At 41.9% G+C, this 14,800-nt stretch overlaps 1 protein-coding gene across 3 annotated transcripts in view; it reads left to right on the top strand.

Annotated features, from left to right (window-relative positions):
• LOC142388586 (SPRY domain-containing SOCS box protein 4-like) overlaps positions 1-14,800 on the top strand; it is a 46,372-nt gene that overhangs the window by 15,628 nt on the left and 15,944 nt on the right. The window contains exon 1 of one of the 3 annotated variants that reach the window (XM_075474007.1): positions 14,433-14,631. The exons of the other annotated variants lie outside the window; for them this stretch is intronic. The gene's annotated coding sequence lies outside the window, so the exon portion shown is untranslated. Of the gene's footprint in view, positions 1-14,432; positions 14,632-14,800 lie in introns of those variants that run through there. 3 annotated transcript variants of the gene reach the window in all.

Genomic DNA, 14,800 nt, shown 5'->3' with positions numbered 1-14,800 from the left:
CCAGAAAACAAATACTGAGTAAGGATTTTTCATTTTTGGAGTTGTGAATGCATTGACAGTGAATGTTCAGCAAACATAACTTCGGTTTGAGAGGTACTTCTTTTTCAATGATTCGACTGGCCAGGTTCAACACTTTTTCCCACAAAGAGGGTATCAGAGGGCATTCCCACATGCAATGGAATAAAGAACCTTTTTGTTGATTACATTTAATGCAAGTATCTGGGATATTTGGGTTAAAAAGGTGCAACTTACTTGGGGTTATATACTGTCTGCTTATCCATTTGTATTGTAGTAATTTAGAGTTTGTATTTATGAGAAGCATCTTTAAAATGGTTGTACCATCGAAATGAGAATGATACCTCTTCCAAATTGCCCAGCTACACTAAGGCCCAATCCCATTTCACCCCTTCCCCTCCGTTTTGCGCGTTCACGTGTAGGGGTAGGGGTGTCCCAATTCTCGTCGGCGGAGGGGTAGGGCTAAGGGCTTTGTAGCCCTTCAAACGGAGGGCTTCGGCCAGGCAGACTCCGTTCGAAGGGGTATGATATATTTCCCAGAGTACAACGCGACTACCGGGAGAACTCGAGTGGTTTTTAAACATGGCAGAAGCAAAGAAAGGACCACACAAATGTAAGTAGCTCTATTTTTTTTTTTTTTTTGCCATAATTGAACTGTTTTAGGTTGTGATAACTGGTGTATTGTGTGAGTTTAACATGGTGGCAATGTGTAGTTGTTCTGCTATAAACGCACATGGGAAAAGTCGCTATTTACATGGAGTAATCGGTCAATGCATGTGAAGGTGCTGCGAAAGAGTTGTCGTTTTTGAAAATGTAACTCGAGTATTTACAAGCAATGTAGTTGGTTAACCATAGAGAAGTTCCTTTTGAGTGACGTGTGCGACATTTCTCTACCTATTATCACAAGTATTCATATACGTGACTGTGATTCACAGGGACTCGCACAAACAAAGAGCCTGATCAGGTTTAGCGCCGAAAACGAAGATCGGTTTCTAAAGTCATCCCCATCCCCAAAAAGAAGTAGGAAGTCCAATCCCATAATGGATTACCTGATACAGGAGAGCCTGAAGGAGCAGAAGCGCCACGAGGAGACGGAGCAGAAAACGGAGCGCTTTTTAGCTCTGTTTGAGCGCATGATAGACAAACTTTAAGGTGAGTTGATGCGCCATGCACCTATTGTACACACAGATCACTACCGCATTCTGAAACACCTTTTTTTTTTTTTAATTTTTTTTTACAATGGATGAAAGTGCATGCTATAATGTCATATTGTGTCTTGTTCCCCCAGAACATCACTGAGCCCAGCACCTCCGATGTGCCATGCACCTTTGCTGTTCCTGCTCCGGTCACCCCACCATCTCGTTCTCGATGATTGCACTGTTTATGTTTATGTTCATATTGTTTATATTCATACTGTTTATTGTCCATATTTGCACCACACACTTTACAGCAGACACTTTAAGCTGTTATTTGCACTATTTCTGAAAATAAGCTGCCTTACCAGTCTGTAATGTGAGTAGCCTAATAAAAGAAATTAAGGACAAAAGGTTTGTGAGCATGATTATCACATCAACATCATATGAACGACTGGAACGGATATTGGTATTTAGAGATTTATTATACAAGGGATAACAAAAAAATTGGGGTACATGTTGTGGTCCAATCGGCAATAATTTGTAGGATGACCCGTCTGCTGGAAAGAAAAACATCGAAAGATCAGGCTTTCATCCTCCCAAACCAACACATTGATAGCACACACAATGCAGTGCATTTATTTATGTCATCAAATCTGAACCTGGTACAAAGAAAACCGCTTCAAAAACGCATGAGCTGCATGTTTATCCCAAACGGAACGAGGCGAGTAACAAAGGCTAAACGTTAGCTTATGCTTTCAGCTAGGTTAGCCAGGTTAGGATACTACTCCAATCAATAAATCAGCAAATCCAACGAGACAAGCAAATTGTTTCTATATTACATGATATCATAAATGTACAGTTAGAAGCACTTTCAAACACACACACACACATTATCATATTCACACGCCGGCTTTGGAAGCTACCAGCTGCTCACTCGCACGCATTATTTGCATTAATTTCTCATTCTACATACCGTAACAAGATCCAGCAATGCTCCCAGATGTCAAAGACGCCTTCGCCTGATGGCACTCCGTCGATTCGACGCAGATATTTCTAAAAATATATGAATAGCCCAGGAGAGCGCGAACACCACAGCAGCAGGCATGTTTGTTTACTTCTGGCCAAAGCTGTCGCTTTTGGTTACGTAACAACTGACGGCGAGGACTTATGATGTACGTGAGTGTGAAGGGGTGTCCCAATACGAAGGGCTAAATTTTCACCCTTACCCCTACGATTGAAGGGGCGAGGGGTAGGGCTTAGGGGTAGGGGTAGAAAAATAGAAATGGGATTGGGCCTTAACATACCAAGAATGCAGTCAGGTGGCTCGGTTGCAGGAGCAGAGTGGAGCATCCATGGGATACTTTAAAAACCAGCCCATTTCTTTGAATGTTTAATGGCGAGTTCTTGTAACAGTTAATGAATATGGTTTGCACAGGATCATTAATATTAAACAGGGTCTTCTCTAGTTTATATTTCCTCTGTCGTCTCTTTGTTGATGGACCCATAAAAAAAACAAGCTGCCTTGGGAGAACCACAACCAGTGCTTCAGTCCTTATTGCATGTATAATGCATGCAAGTGTGTCGGACCAACGCTTTTACTAGAGCTGCTGTGTTCGAGCTCATTAACACACTCTGGCAGCTATCATTTATCATATTAATAGCACCATTTCCTTGTGCGTGCAGTAAATGAACTGCAGTGCGTTGGCCTACAAAACAAACTTACTTAGTCAATTACACCATTTGGCCTTTTTTTTTTTCCTCCTAAAGCTTGTTTAAGTCATTCATTGTGTTTGATTTTAGTGGTGACGGAAACATGAACACAGCAAGTGATGCACATTTGTTTTGCCCAAATATTCCATTGTTTGCTAAGAGTTGATTGTTAGTGAATTGAAGTGTAATTTAAATGTTCAACCTCTTATTCCAGAAACATGTTGTTGAAACCGGATCAGGATGATTTGTGACTTATTTTTAGGGAGAGAGGAACTAAGCCAAGGTGTCTTAAGTTTTCCAACAGGTGTTAACCTAAAAGCAGCTGATATTCACTCGAGGCTTAGAGTTTTTTGAGAAGGTTTCATCTTGTTGAAATCTGTGTCTCTAACCTACTTGTTATGGCAAACTTGAGCATGACACAGATGTGGCAAATGAAGTTAAAGATAGCATTACAATGGATGACAAATAATAAGAAAACTCTCTTAAGCCAGTCAGATCCACTTGGGACATTAATCTGGTGTCTGCATCTAGATCCAAGGTCAAAGGCAAATTAAAGTCCACATTTCAAAGTACCACAGACCAACATATCCATGTGTCTGAAGTTACAATGGTGACATGTAAACCTTGCAGGACAGCAGTCAAAGTAAGAAAAGAAGCCTGCGAGAGTAAATTTGAGCCAGATAAGTGTTTAAACTGGACCTCCACATGTACAACATCCAATTTACAATGGAATAGTGAAATAAAAAGGAGTGGCTGAATGTGGCTAATTCATTTATAACGTGTCCAAGTTTCAGAAGCCGGCGCTACTATTCAGCAGCAGCGGCTGAGTCTCCACAGCTTCACCTTTCGGATAGTCGTAGTGAACCGCGTGTCCCCCAGCCGTCCCAATGTTTCTCGGTTCTCTTTATTAACCGAGTATCAATTGATCTTTCAACGAAGACACGAAACAAAACGGCACCGTACTTTTGTCCCAGCATAGTTGGATGCTGTCAGTCACATTACAAATAAAAATGAACAGGGAATGTTTTTCAGTTTTGGTCAGTGTGTGTGTGTGTGTGTGTGTGTGTGTGTGTGTGTGATGGCTGAGTTCTTCATCCTGCCAGATGGGATCAATCGCTATCTCAGACCAAAGGTTTTATCTGCATCTTTATAGCAAGAAATGAGAAGTGGAAAGTGGTGCAACTCCACCAAATGTAATGTAAAGCTAGTGAAATGTATCAGAGGTTGTTAGACAATGTGTTAGACAGCAACCCGACCATATTTTCACAAAAGGCACCTTTCAGCCAAAAGCTTCTCGCCTCTGGGCTTTCCTCAAAGTGCTAAAAAGAGTATATCAGTTCTGGGTGTTCTGCATGTCCACTTGTGTCCGAGTCACATGGTAGAAGAGGCAAATAAAGTGAGTTTTAAAGCTCCTTGTTGCTGTGTTGGGCCCATGCAAAGTGAGACAGAAATATGAAAATAAAACACTTGGAAAACTGACTACTAAAAAATAATCAGCACCTTAAGCCCCGCCTTAAAAGTGCAGGGGTAATCTCAAAAGTGCTACATCCTAACCATTCAGTGTTTGGTAGAATGCTTGTTTGAATGAAAAATTGATTAACAAAATAGTGTCTGTCTGTTAGAATCAAGCTCTTCACTTTGTTGAAATCTTACTGTTTACCGTACTTTAAATTTTTTTGTGATGATCGGTGATTGTACGTTGCCATCGTAATCATGTATTATCGGTCTATACTTTGAACCTATTCACAATTATGATTTACAGTCAAAGTGGATGATGTTAAAGTAGAATTCTGCTTGAATTTCTTTTCACATCAATCAAGAAATGCACTCAGTAAACCAAATATAACATTTATAACATGTAGGGGAAACAGAAAGTGTTACCAATCAAAGGTTTAAGAACAATGGACACAATGAGGAACTCTATGTAGCCTTCAGGTAACCCATTTAGACCGGGAAAGCATTGCCGCATTTCTACCTTTAAAGCCGGGGGCGCTGTTGCGTTATTCTACCTTTAAGGCGGGAAAGCGTACACGTCTTTTTCAGACGGTAGCGATTGTGAGGAGTTTCTTGGCTTTGATGCTGATGAACGTGCTGACCCAATTGATCGAGATTTATGGCTAGCACATATGTTTGAAGATGACGATAACGACGAGGATGATTTTGAAGGGTTTGAATGTGAGTGGAAGACTGACAATTACCACCGTAATCGATGGAGAGATTTCAACCGCACACCAGGGGTGAAAGTTGATTTACCTGCAGATGTCACACCGTTGCAGGCATTTAATCATATTTTTACTGAGGAGCTTTGGGCGCATCTCGTTTCCGAGACGAATAGATACAGTGAACAGGTACATCAGACTCCAGCTCGAGCAAAGATGGCAAGGTGGTCACACGTAACTGTGCCGGAGATGAAAACGTTTATTGGAATGTGTATGGGCATGGGACTCCTTGTGCTGCCAATACGAAGAGATTACTGGCGATAAAATAAATAGATTAATAAATAATTTAAATATAAAATTAAATTTTATTTTATTACTGTTTTCTAATTGAAAATAACGCTGTTCCTGCACTTTACTTTTTATTTTATTTTATTACTGTTTTCTAATTGAAAATAGCGCTGTTCCTGCACTTTACTTTTTAAATTTTCTATTTTTGTGAAGGTGTATGTAAATAAACTCAATTTCCAAAGAAAGCCACAGGTGTAAGCTCTCAAATACTTTTTGAATTTTGTTTCTATCTGCTACAGAGGCTGAGAAATCAATCATTTAGTAGGCGTTGACACAATTGCTGAATTTCCATAAACACTTCAGGTTTTAGGGGGTCTTTCTGAAATCGCCCATAGGTTTTACAGGCATTCTTTTCCAGGCGTCTAAATGGGTTAATGGCCACAGTCAGTGGGGTTACATGGCACTGAAAGGACCGCTAGAACACCAACAACAACAACAACTAACTCAGGCATTCGAGAAAATGGCGAATGAAGAGCAAGATGAAGGTACGTCCCTCTACATTTCGTTTGTGATGAGCTGCTTATTGCACAAACGCGATGCACAACGGCGCACTCTCCATCGCGTTGTTTGTTTCTTTCTGACGGCGACGACAACAGTAATATCGTCTCTTCCAACTTCCGGTTCACGACCCCGGGAAAAAATCTTGAGCATGCGCAGAACGCAAAGTCTAATTCACCATGTGCTTCACTCGTCTACAAACACGTTTAATTTGACTTTCAACCGAGTTATATCGGGGTCTTGAAGGTGGGGTCTGAGATCTTGGAAAAACGGTTCCTGCAAGCTATATTTTTGAAAATACACACTAGGGGTGGAACGGTACAAAAAACTCACGGTTCGGTACGTACCTCGGTACGGACCCTACGGTTCGGTACATTTTCGGTACAGTGCCGAAGGAGGCGTGTAGTGAGGTTCGAGCACATGTAATAGATATCTGAATCCTGCCTCTTCTACAGTGGAATATGGGCGCATAGCAGATGCGATGTAAATTCCAATTGCTTCGGTAATTTTTTTCGCTCTGCATGTATTCGTATCCAGGGGTTGTTGTAATAAAATTTGGGAGACGTAATTGGTCGGGTCTTTTCATGGTTATAGAACGCACCTGACGGAGGTGTGTGGTGGTCGGTAGCTACGCCCCATGTCATGCTATCACGGCTGAAATGTTTCATCATACCACACAGACAGAACCGGTGCGTGTTTAATAAGTTAAACTTACACGTTGTCTCCTTTGTCTGCGGCGCTCTGCTCTCCTTCCTTCATGAAACGAAGAAGTATCGCCTGCGCTTGATCCTGACTCTGTGAGCTCTTCCAGCCTCGATATTAGACGCCTGATGTGATTGTCCGTGATTAATATCACCGTCATGCAGACCATGAACACGGTGGCCTCCCCGCTCTCCATATTAGCTTCTTTGTGGTGTTTTTTCTTCTCTCGGGTTTTGTTTTGTTCCGTTTTGGTGTTGAATGTGGCGCTAAACGGCTAACGGCTAACACGTCACTGACGCGGACGGCTGCGCGCGGCGCATCAGTCCCGACTCATGTGCAATGCAGACTGAAACAGTTCCGCTGGGGAAGGACAGTTATCAGAACGAAATTCGAGTAGGACAGTTCTGATAACTGCGTTCTTATAACTACTCTGTCCGAAAGCGTATATCTCTACGGACCAATCAGAGCTTGCATGTGGCAGTGTTTAAATGGGTCCTGAAGGAAACTCTTAAAAAAATAAAAGTTCCGCGTTCAGAAAACTTCCGTACCGTGTGTATTCTGCATGGAAATGCGCGTACCGAACCGTGACCCCCGTACCGTGACGGTTCGGTACGAATACATATACCGTGCCGGCCCTAATACACACCCTTGCCTCTCCCTTCAGCCCACCCCTCGAAACCACGCCTTCAAAACACATGAACGAGTCACGAGTCTGTGAACGCGCAGGGGGGAGGGGTGAGGGGGGCTGACGGTTGATTGGCGTGTCAGAATCCAATATAAGTAACTCTCATCATTACTTCTATTGGTCAGACATTTCTTCTTGCTACACCCTCTACAATGGACTAAAATATTTCTTTTTTTTCCAACAATTCTATTTTAGTGGGTGCAATGGGGTCGTGAGGAGGTTTTCAGACAATATGATAAAAAATGCTCCAGAAAACATCTCATACCCCACCTTTTAATACGATCGCGAGTAATCCAAACCCATCCAATTTCTTGTCAGATTAAGGTGTCTTTTAGCCAATTTAGCCAATTATCGGATCCTTTCAGTGCCATGTAACCCCACTGAGTGTTGCATTGCAGTCAGGAGCAACTAATCAGATGGGGACAGAATCTTGCTGATGTTTTCATTTAAAAATCTCGAACACAAAGTTTGAGTTGGTCTTGTTGGTCTCTGTAAATGGATCCTCTGTCCTGGATGTAAGTGGCCCCATGGGTCTATAGCAGCACAACGTTGGTCCTGCTTTGCACCAGTTATCTTGGCTAACAACTGGTTGTTTGTGTTTTTTTCTTTTTGTTTTTTTAATCTTAAGAAGAAGAAAAACAACCCAAAACAATCTGGGTTGTTATTGGACTGGCACTGAACCAGCCCTTGGTCAGAATGAACCGGAATAAGACGGTTAGCTTTGGCTCTTACTTTTAACAAGTGGTTGCCAAGGTTCTTCTGCTGGGTAAACAGAGACTTGGAGACGGCAGACCTCTCATCCTCTGAGTAGGAAATAATTTGCACAAACTGGGCCCATCATTGACCCGCCCACTACCTTGGCCGGCTAGATTCCCAAAGGTGGATGAAAGGAGAGCGAGTTTTAAAGTGTATTATCTGAGCCCAGTTTTCTAAATGTTAAATCTAGTTGTTTCCTTTCTTTTAAAAGGAACCTTTGAATAAAACTTCCAGATCCTAATAGATTATATAATGACCCTTTCTTAACCAATTATGTTGTTGAAACACATATTTGTAATTATTTCAAAATTAAGCTTGTCCCATATTTGGAACTACAGTGCTTGGTGTTACTTTACATGCACAATACTTTCTTCAGTAGATGATGATGTAACATTATGGAAACACTAATTGTCAAGTTTGGACCTTTTTTAACCTTTTTATCGACCACCAGTAAAGATATCAGTTCAGATCCTCATGGGTATGATCCTCATGGGTCAGAGCTCACTGTTGCTGCCGGCTGTAATGGGGGGATATAGCTCAACTTTGTCATGTTATGTCCCACTTCATCTCTTTATACTGCTGATGGGCACATGAGCTCTGCCTTTGCAATAAAAAAAAATGCAAACGGCAGCCATCGGCCAGTGATGCTGCCACCATTTGAAGAAAAACCCCCACAAAACCCTCAATTACAGTGCAAGTTCTGTGGGCCTGTGCAGTGACCAGTGCAAAGCTGTCGTCACTGCCTCCCTCGGCTCTCTACAGTGTGTTTATCTTGAACAACTGAAAGACACCATAGCCTCTCTGCTCATATTGAGTGAAAACAGTTTCACAGAAGCCAAACTTTGCCACAATTTCATCTTCCGCTTGTTCCTCTGATCTTGATTTTACTTTTCAGAACTTGTCGGTGTTGTCTTCACCGCTTCACTCAGCAGAGGTCATATTTATCCCAGTGTAATATTTATACGTAGGAGCATCTTCAGCCTCCAGAAATGTGATGCCACTGCTCCTCATAATGCAGTGGAACATAAATAACGAGTTTCTCATAGTCTTCATTGTTTGTTTTTGACTCCTCTTTTGATTCCAGTCTTTGTCTGAACTGTCTTAGTTCATTACTTTACAGTTTGACAAATGTGTTCCTTCTCAGAATTATTTCACCTCTAAACAGCTGCAGTGTCCAAAACTACAAAGACATACTTTTTTTGGGGGCTTTTATCAATAGTATTTGTGCACCGTCGTCCCTGAGCTCTACTTGTGGTCATTTAGGATCTTTTGTCGAAACGAGGCTGTCCTTTAGGAAGCAGTGGCAGACTGACAGACAGCATGGCTGCTGTTGAATCTGTTATTAATGAGGCCAATTTACTTTTTTCAGTGAAAATTCCAGTGTGATTGTAGTTGGGCTGCCTCTGACTAAAACTTTTTTTTTTTTTTTTTTTTTTAGTCAACCAGCTGTCGTTAATATATTTAGGCTTTTCCGCACATATGTTAGTTGCGTGTAGCCTTTTATTTTATCACGCCCACACTTGCACCCCTTAGCCATTTGATCAGTGCATGATCATGCACAAATGATTGCTTATTAGATCACTCTGCAGCCAACTAGAGTTACCAACTTTGAGGCTTTCAGTATAGTTACTTTGTTCAAAATATTGTTCTTTTTCTTGGTAGGTACCTCTTTGAAATAAACATTGATTCGTTTCTTTGTAAAGTGGTCCCTGAGTGCCCCTTACTACTTCAAGCACTTAGAGGAAGACTTTGTGTCGGTGCATTACGTAACGAAGCAGCTAATTCAGTGAACAAGGACCCAGACAACAGCTGACAAGGAGGTGAATGTGGGTGAGGGAGACGAAAATGAGCACACTCTGTTACTTGTAGTTTAATGACAATAACTGAAAATGAACATATATGCATTAAGTTCATGACAAAGTGCCAATGCCTCCCCAACCCCACAATTAACGAAAAGATTCTTTTATTGTCAGCACCTAATGCTCTGTCGACTATAAGTGGGCTGCCATAGATGCTTTTTGGCTCATTTAATTTGAGCCAAGTCAGACGCTGCAATGCAAGCAGAATGCAATGCAGCATAAAGAATTCCTGAGACTGGAGAGTGCAAGCAGGCAGAAAGGAATGCAGCTGTGTGTTTGAAGGGGGAGGTAACAAGGTTTTCTTGTCTTCCGAGTATGAGCGAGGGAGGAGCGGGGAACAAAATGTATGTTAATGTATATAGAGGGGATGAGGAAATGTGAGTAAGTGTCATAACTTGACTTTTATTACATAGTTATTTCTGATGTTGTATTGTTTTAGCCAGATAAGCTCAGGTTCAGCTCTGATTTGTCCAACCAAGTTGGCGTTTTGAAACTTTTATTAGTTCAGGATTGTTTATTATTTTTGGAATTATGCAGCTTCATATCAATGGTGGCTTATCTATATTTTCTTTTTAAGAATGCACATGTACCCAGTGTTTCAAAAGCTGTGCTCACTGTCTGAGTCGTAAGCCAGTTTTTTGATAATGCTTATCACTATTGCTAGTAAAGCCAGAATAACAGAAGACACTCTGGATATAAGGAATCGGCTTTGGTGGACAGGCTTCTTAGATGGGGCTAACAACTTTAATTGGTTGAATATTCCAACTTTCTTGTTTTATCAAGTTTCCGAAGGGATTTCCTTTGTCACTTTTTTGTGAACGCGTCATTCAAACTCGTAATGTTTATGTCTGGTTTAACTAGAGCGGAGAGTCGGGGAGCAGTGAAAGTAGGAGAGTGGCAGTGATGGCTTTATCACTGCAGTCTATAGTATATTTATTAGGGCTGGGCGAGTTAACTCGTTATTATCGCGTTTAACTCGTTAATTATTTAACACTGATAAAAATTTAATCGCGCATTAATGCAGGTTTTCTTTTTTTTTTATTAATAAAAAAAAAATGTTTTTTTTTTGGGCTTTTGTGCCTTTAATTGATAGGAAAGTTTAGAGAGATAGGAAGCAGGGGGCAGAGAGAGGGGGAACGAAACGCAGCACAGGGCCGTCCGATGCGGGACTCGAAATGGGGCCAGCTGCAGCAAGGACTATATACCTCTTGTTCATATGGCGCCTGCTCAACCCACTATGCCACGAACCACCCCTGTTTTATTATTTTTTTTATTATTTTAAAAAGTCTGTTGCTCACAGGCTTTTATTTTGTAAAACTCTGTTGCTGTCTGCTGTGGAACCGGAAAAAAAAGTAATCGGCGGATCCACCAAACATGGAGAAGGGTACGGAACTTTTACTCGGCCATTTTCATTTTAAAGTTCTTCCAGACGGCGGAGTCGACAGAACCAAAGTCATCTGTAAACACTGCCAAGTTGAATTGTCTTCTCACCGTAGTAGTTCCAGTCTAAAATATCACTTAAAGGCAAAACACACAACTGATACCAGCAAGTCATTCAAGGAAACAGACAGTGGAGCGAGGCTTCTACATAAAAACTACATAAAAATGCTGATGTTAAAAGTGTGTTTGCACAACAAATGTTATGGCACTTACATTCATATGGCAGTACATTTAAAATAAAACTAAATGCTAAAAGTGTGATTAATCAGGGAAATCATGTGATTAATTAGATTAAATATTTTAATCGTTGCCCAGCTCTAATATTTATATTTGAATTGTATATGAATACATTAGAAGTGACAGAATGGTTCTCATATTCATGTTCTCTTTGTCTCTCACTGAGCAGATGGTCGAGTCGGACGCCATGTAAAGTTTGATTAGCTGCCCCTGAATTTGGAGCTTACCCTGAACTGAGTACAGTAGTGCAGAGGAGCTGAATGAATGAGCTGCAGGCAGCTCTATATTCGTCCATCTATTTTTCATATTTGCTTTATCCAGCCTATCCCAGCAAACGTTGTCAAGAGGCGGTGTACTTCCTGGACAGATCGCCAGTCCATCAGAGGGACAACGCAACACAAATTAGACAATCAGCCGTGTACACTCATACTCACTCATAGGGCCAATTTAGAGTCACGTGGCGTGGGAGGATACCAGAGTGCCCAGTGAGAACCCATGAATGCACAGGGAGAACATGCACACTACAGAAGCGTTTTTGTTGTCAGACGACAGTGCAGACCACACCCCCACACAGCTCTGCAACTCTACAGCTCTACTGTAAGTGTGAAATCACAGATTGGATATGAATGAGCTGCCATATCTATACCTGGGTTGCCTGGCTGAGTATAGTCTGCGTGGGGAACACTATCATTTGTAAACTTGTGGATTTTGCATCTTAAAAATCTCTTTATCCCACTGCTGTCAAACAAAGTGGTCTCGGCATGTCATTGCTGTGTCCTTATCAAATCAGTGACTAGAGTGGCGAGTTCCACGATGTCAGCTCCATGTATGTAAGCACACACATCAAGCGGCCTCATTCCACCTCCGTTATCCCCTCCCATTAGGGTTGGGCGATGTCTTGTTAATTGGCAAAAGACGATGTTTACAGTGAAACATCGTGATGGACGATGACATCGTCGTCGGCGGGGGGGGGGGGTGGCTACGACTCATGATCTAATAATAATAATAATACAGTTATGATCAAATAATAAAACGGTAGTACATAAGCTACATGGTGAGGATTCTACACAGACTTCCCAGGCTTTAGCTGTAAGGGGGAAAAAACATCCTTCCATTGCGTTTGAATGGCCCGTGCCAGATCCGGCTGTTCAGTTGCTCCGCTCGTTAACACAAACAGCTGATCGCATGGCCGCAACTCAGTGCATTTAGGCATTCAGAAACTTTCCCAAACTATGGGAAGTAACCAGAGAAAGTAACCAGAGCAGGTTTCCTTTGATGGCAAAAATCGCTAGAAAGTATCTCTGCTATATGCGCTACCAGCACGCCTTCGGAAAGAGTTTTCAGCACCGCGGGCAGTGTGGTCACGCCAGTCCGCAGCTTATTAAAGCCAGACAACGTCAATATGTTGTTTTTTTTTTTTGGCCAGAAACATTGACATGTAAATATGTTGGAATAGGCTGCACCCGTGTCGGCCCTCTTAACCTTTTAAGTTATTACAATTTAGCGCGTTTCGGTACAAGAAAGTCATGCTTTATGTTTGTTTGATTATTTTTCTTGCGCTTATATTTTTATTATTCTTTCCTTTTGGTGTTCTGCTGTGATATCATAGGCCTATAGTGAAGTGCATGACGAATTATTTTAAAGCTTTTGCAGTAAAAAAAAAAAAAAAAAAAAAAAAAAAAAGGTAAATGCCACAGCCATTGTGTTTCGGTTTGAAAAAAATAAAAGTGGGCGTGGCATCACGATGGTTACCATCCATCGTGATGGTGGGTCATAAATGACGATGGACGATGATATCGTCCATCGGCACAACCCTACCTCCCATTCCGACTCCGAGGCGTATCAATGACAGATCCATTTACACTCAGACCCCTCTGTGCGTTCACATACAACACAATGTGCAAAAAAGGTGCCGGAGTTTCCCTGCTTGAAAATGCATTTGTGAAATAGGCTCATGTCATGTAGTTTGTGTACTGAAATCACTGATATGCAGTACTTGGATGGTAATTGGCTTGAAATGTTCCAACTGTCTGCCAAATATAACATTTTCCACAGCAGACGGTGATCAGCGTATGTGATGACATTGAGTAGCTTCTCTGTAATCCCTTTGGCCTTTGCTTGAAATTCACTGCCCCTCAGTTTGTCTGCTGCATGCAGTTGGTTGGTTCTTTGGTTGTTGCTAAGCTGCTGCAGCACAGCTTCCACCCTGTGGAAAGTTTGCCTTACACATGACAAGTTGCTGTCTTGTCTGCGTTTTGACTCTAAAATATATCCAAATCAAAGACACGTTGAGGTTCCATTTTAACATATTTCTAATTTGTCAAAATGTCAAACTATTGAATCTGCACTCTTATGTGGGTTGATCACATCAGTCCCACTTCTTGGCAGTGAGTTACGTTTGTATTGGAACCTGATGCTGATAATGGATCGGACTGTTCCCGGTTCTATTTGCAAATGTCATGTTTGATACAGAACCAAGGTAGTCATCAGATTCCCATGCTGGATTTTATACTTTGAGGTACAGTCAGTGCTTTCAACATAACACATTCTTAAGGGCTGCCAAATACTGCAAGACCTCTTCTTGACTGGCCCAGTGTGAATGGTCCAGTTTAGCATGTGGAAATGAATCTTCAAATACTAAACTTGTGTGTTTTGTGTGTGTGTGTGTGTGTGTGCCCACACGTCTTCTCTTGTAGAAGAGCACAGTCTGTGAGAGTGGGTGGTTTTGCACTGCTTGGGTAAGACTTTGAGCGTGCTTCACAACAAGCCCTCCTCCTCCCTCTCGCTCCCTGTGTTTCCCTCCCTCCAGCAGCTGTTTTCCTGTCTTAGCTGGGAACTGCAGCCAATGTGTTTTTCCCCATCCTCACGTCACAAGCAGGAACTCACCGACTTACCGACATGCACAAACACACTCATCTCGTCTGTCTCTGCCCTGTCCCACACTCGTCTGGCTGGTGACTGTTCTGACCTCATTTTGGACGACAGACCATGGAGCAAATATTCCCACTATATTCTGCTTGGCTGCTGTGATTACATTGACATTGCTGTGTGAGAACTGCCTGACTTTTCATAGAAGTGCTTTCATGGTAAGTCTCTTCTCTCCCTAAAGGCCACTTCTGTCTCTCGACCCCTTGTTTGTCCTCCTTTCAGTCTCTGGCAGTGCTGCTGTGGGATTAATCCAATGCAGACAGTCTCCAGAAGCCTTTTTGACTGTGTAATCGCATTATCAGGGTGTCTGCTTGTCAATGATACTCT

This window comes from Odontesthes bonariensis, chromosome 9 (genome assembly GCF_027942865.1).
Source record: "Odontesthes bonariensis isolate fOdoBon6 chromosome 9, fOdoBon6.hap1, whole genome shotgun sequence".
Taxonomy (NCBI): Eukaryota; Metazoa; Chordata; class Actinopteri; order Atheriniformes; family Atherinopsidae; genus Odontesthes; species Odontesthes bonariensis.
Note: the sequence above shows the minus strand (reverse complement) of the source record. Positions and strands in the feature narration are given on the sequence as shown.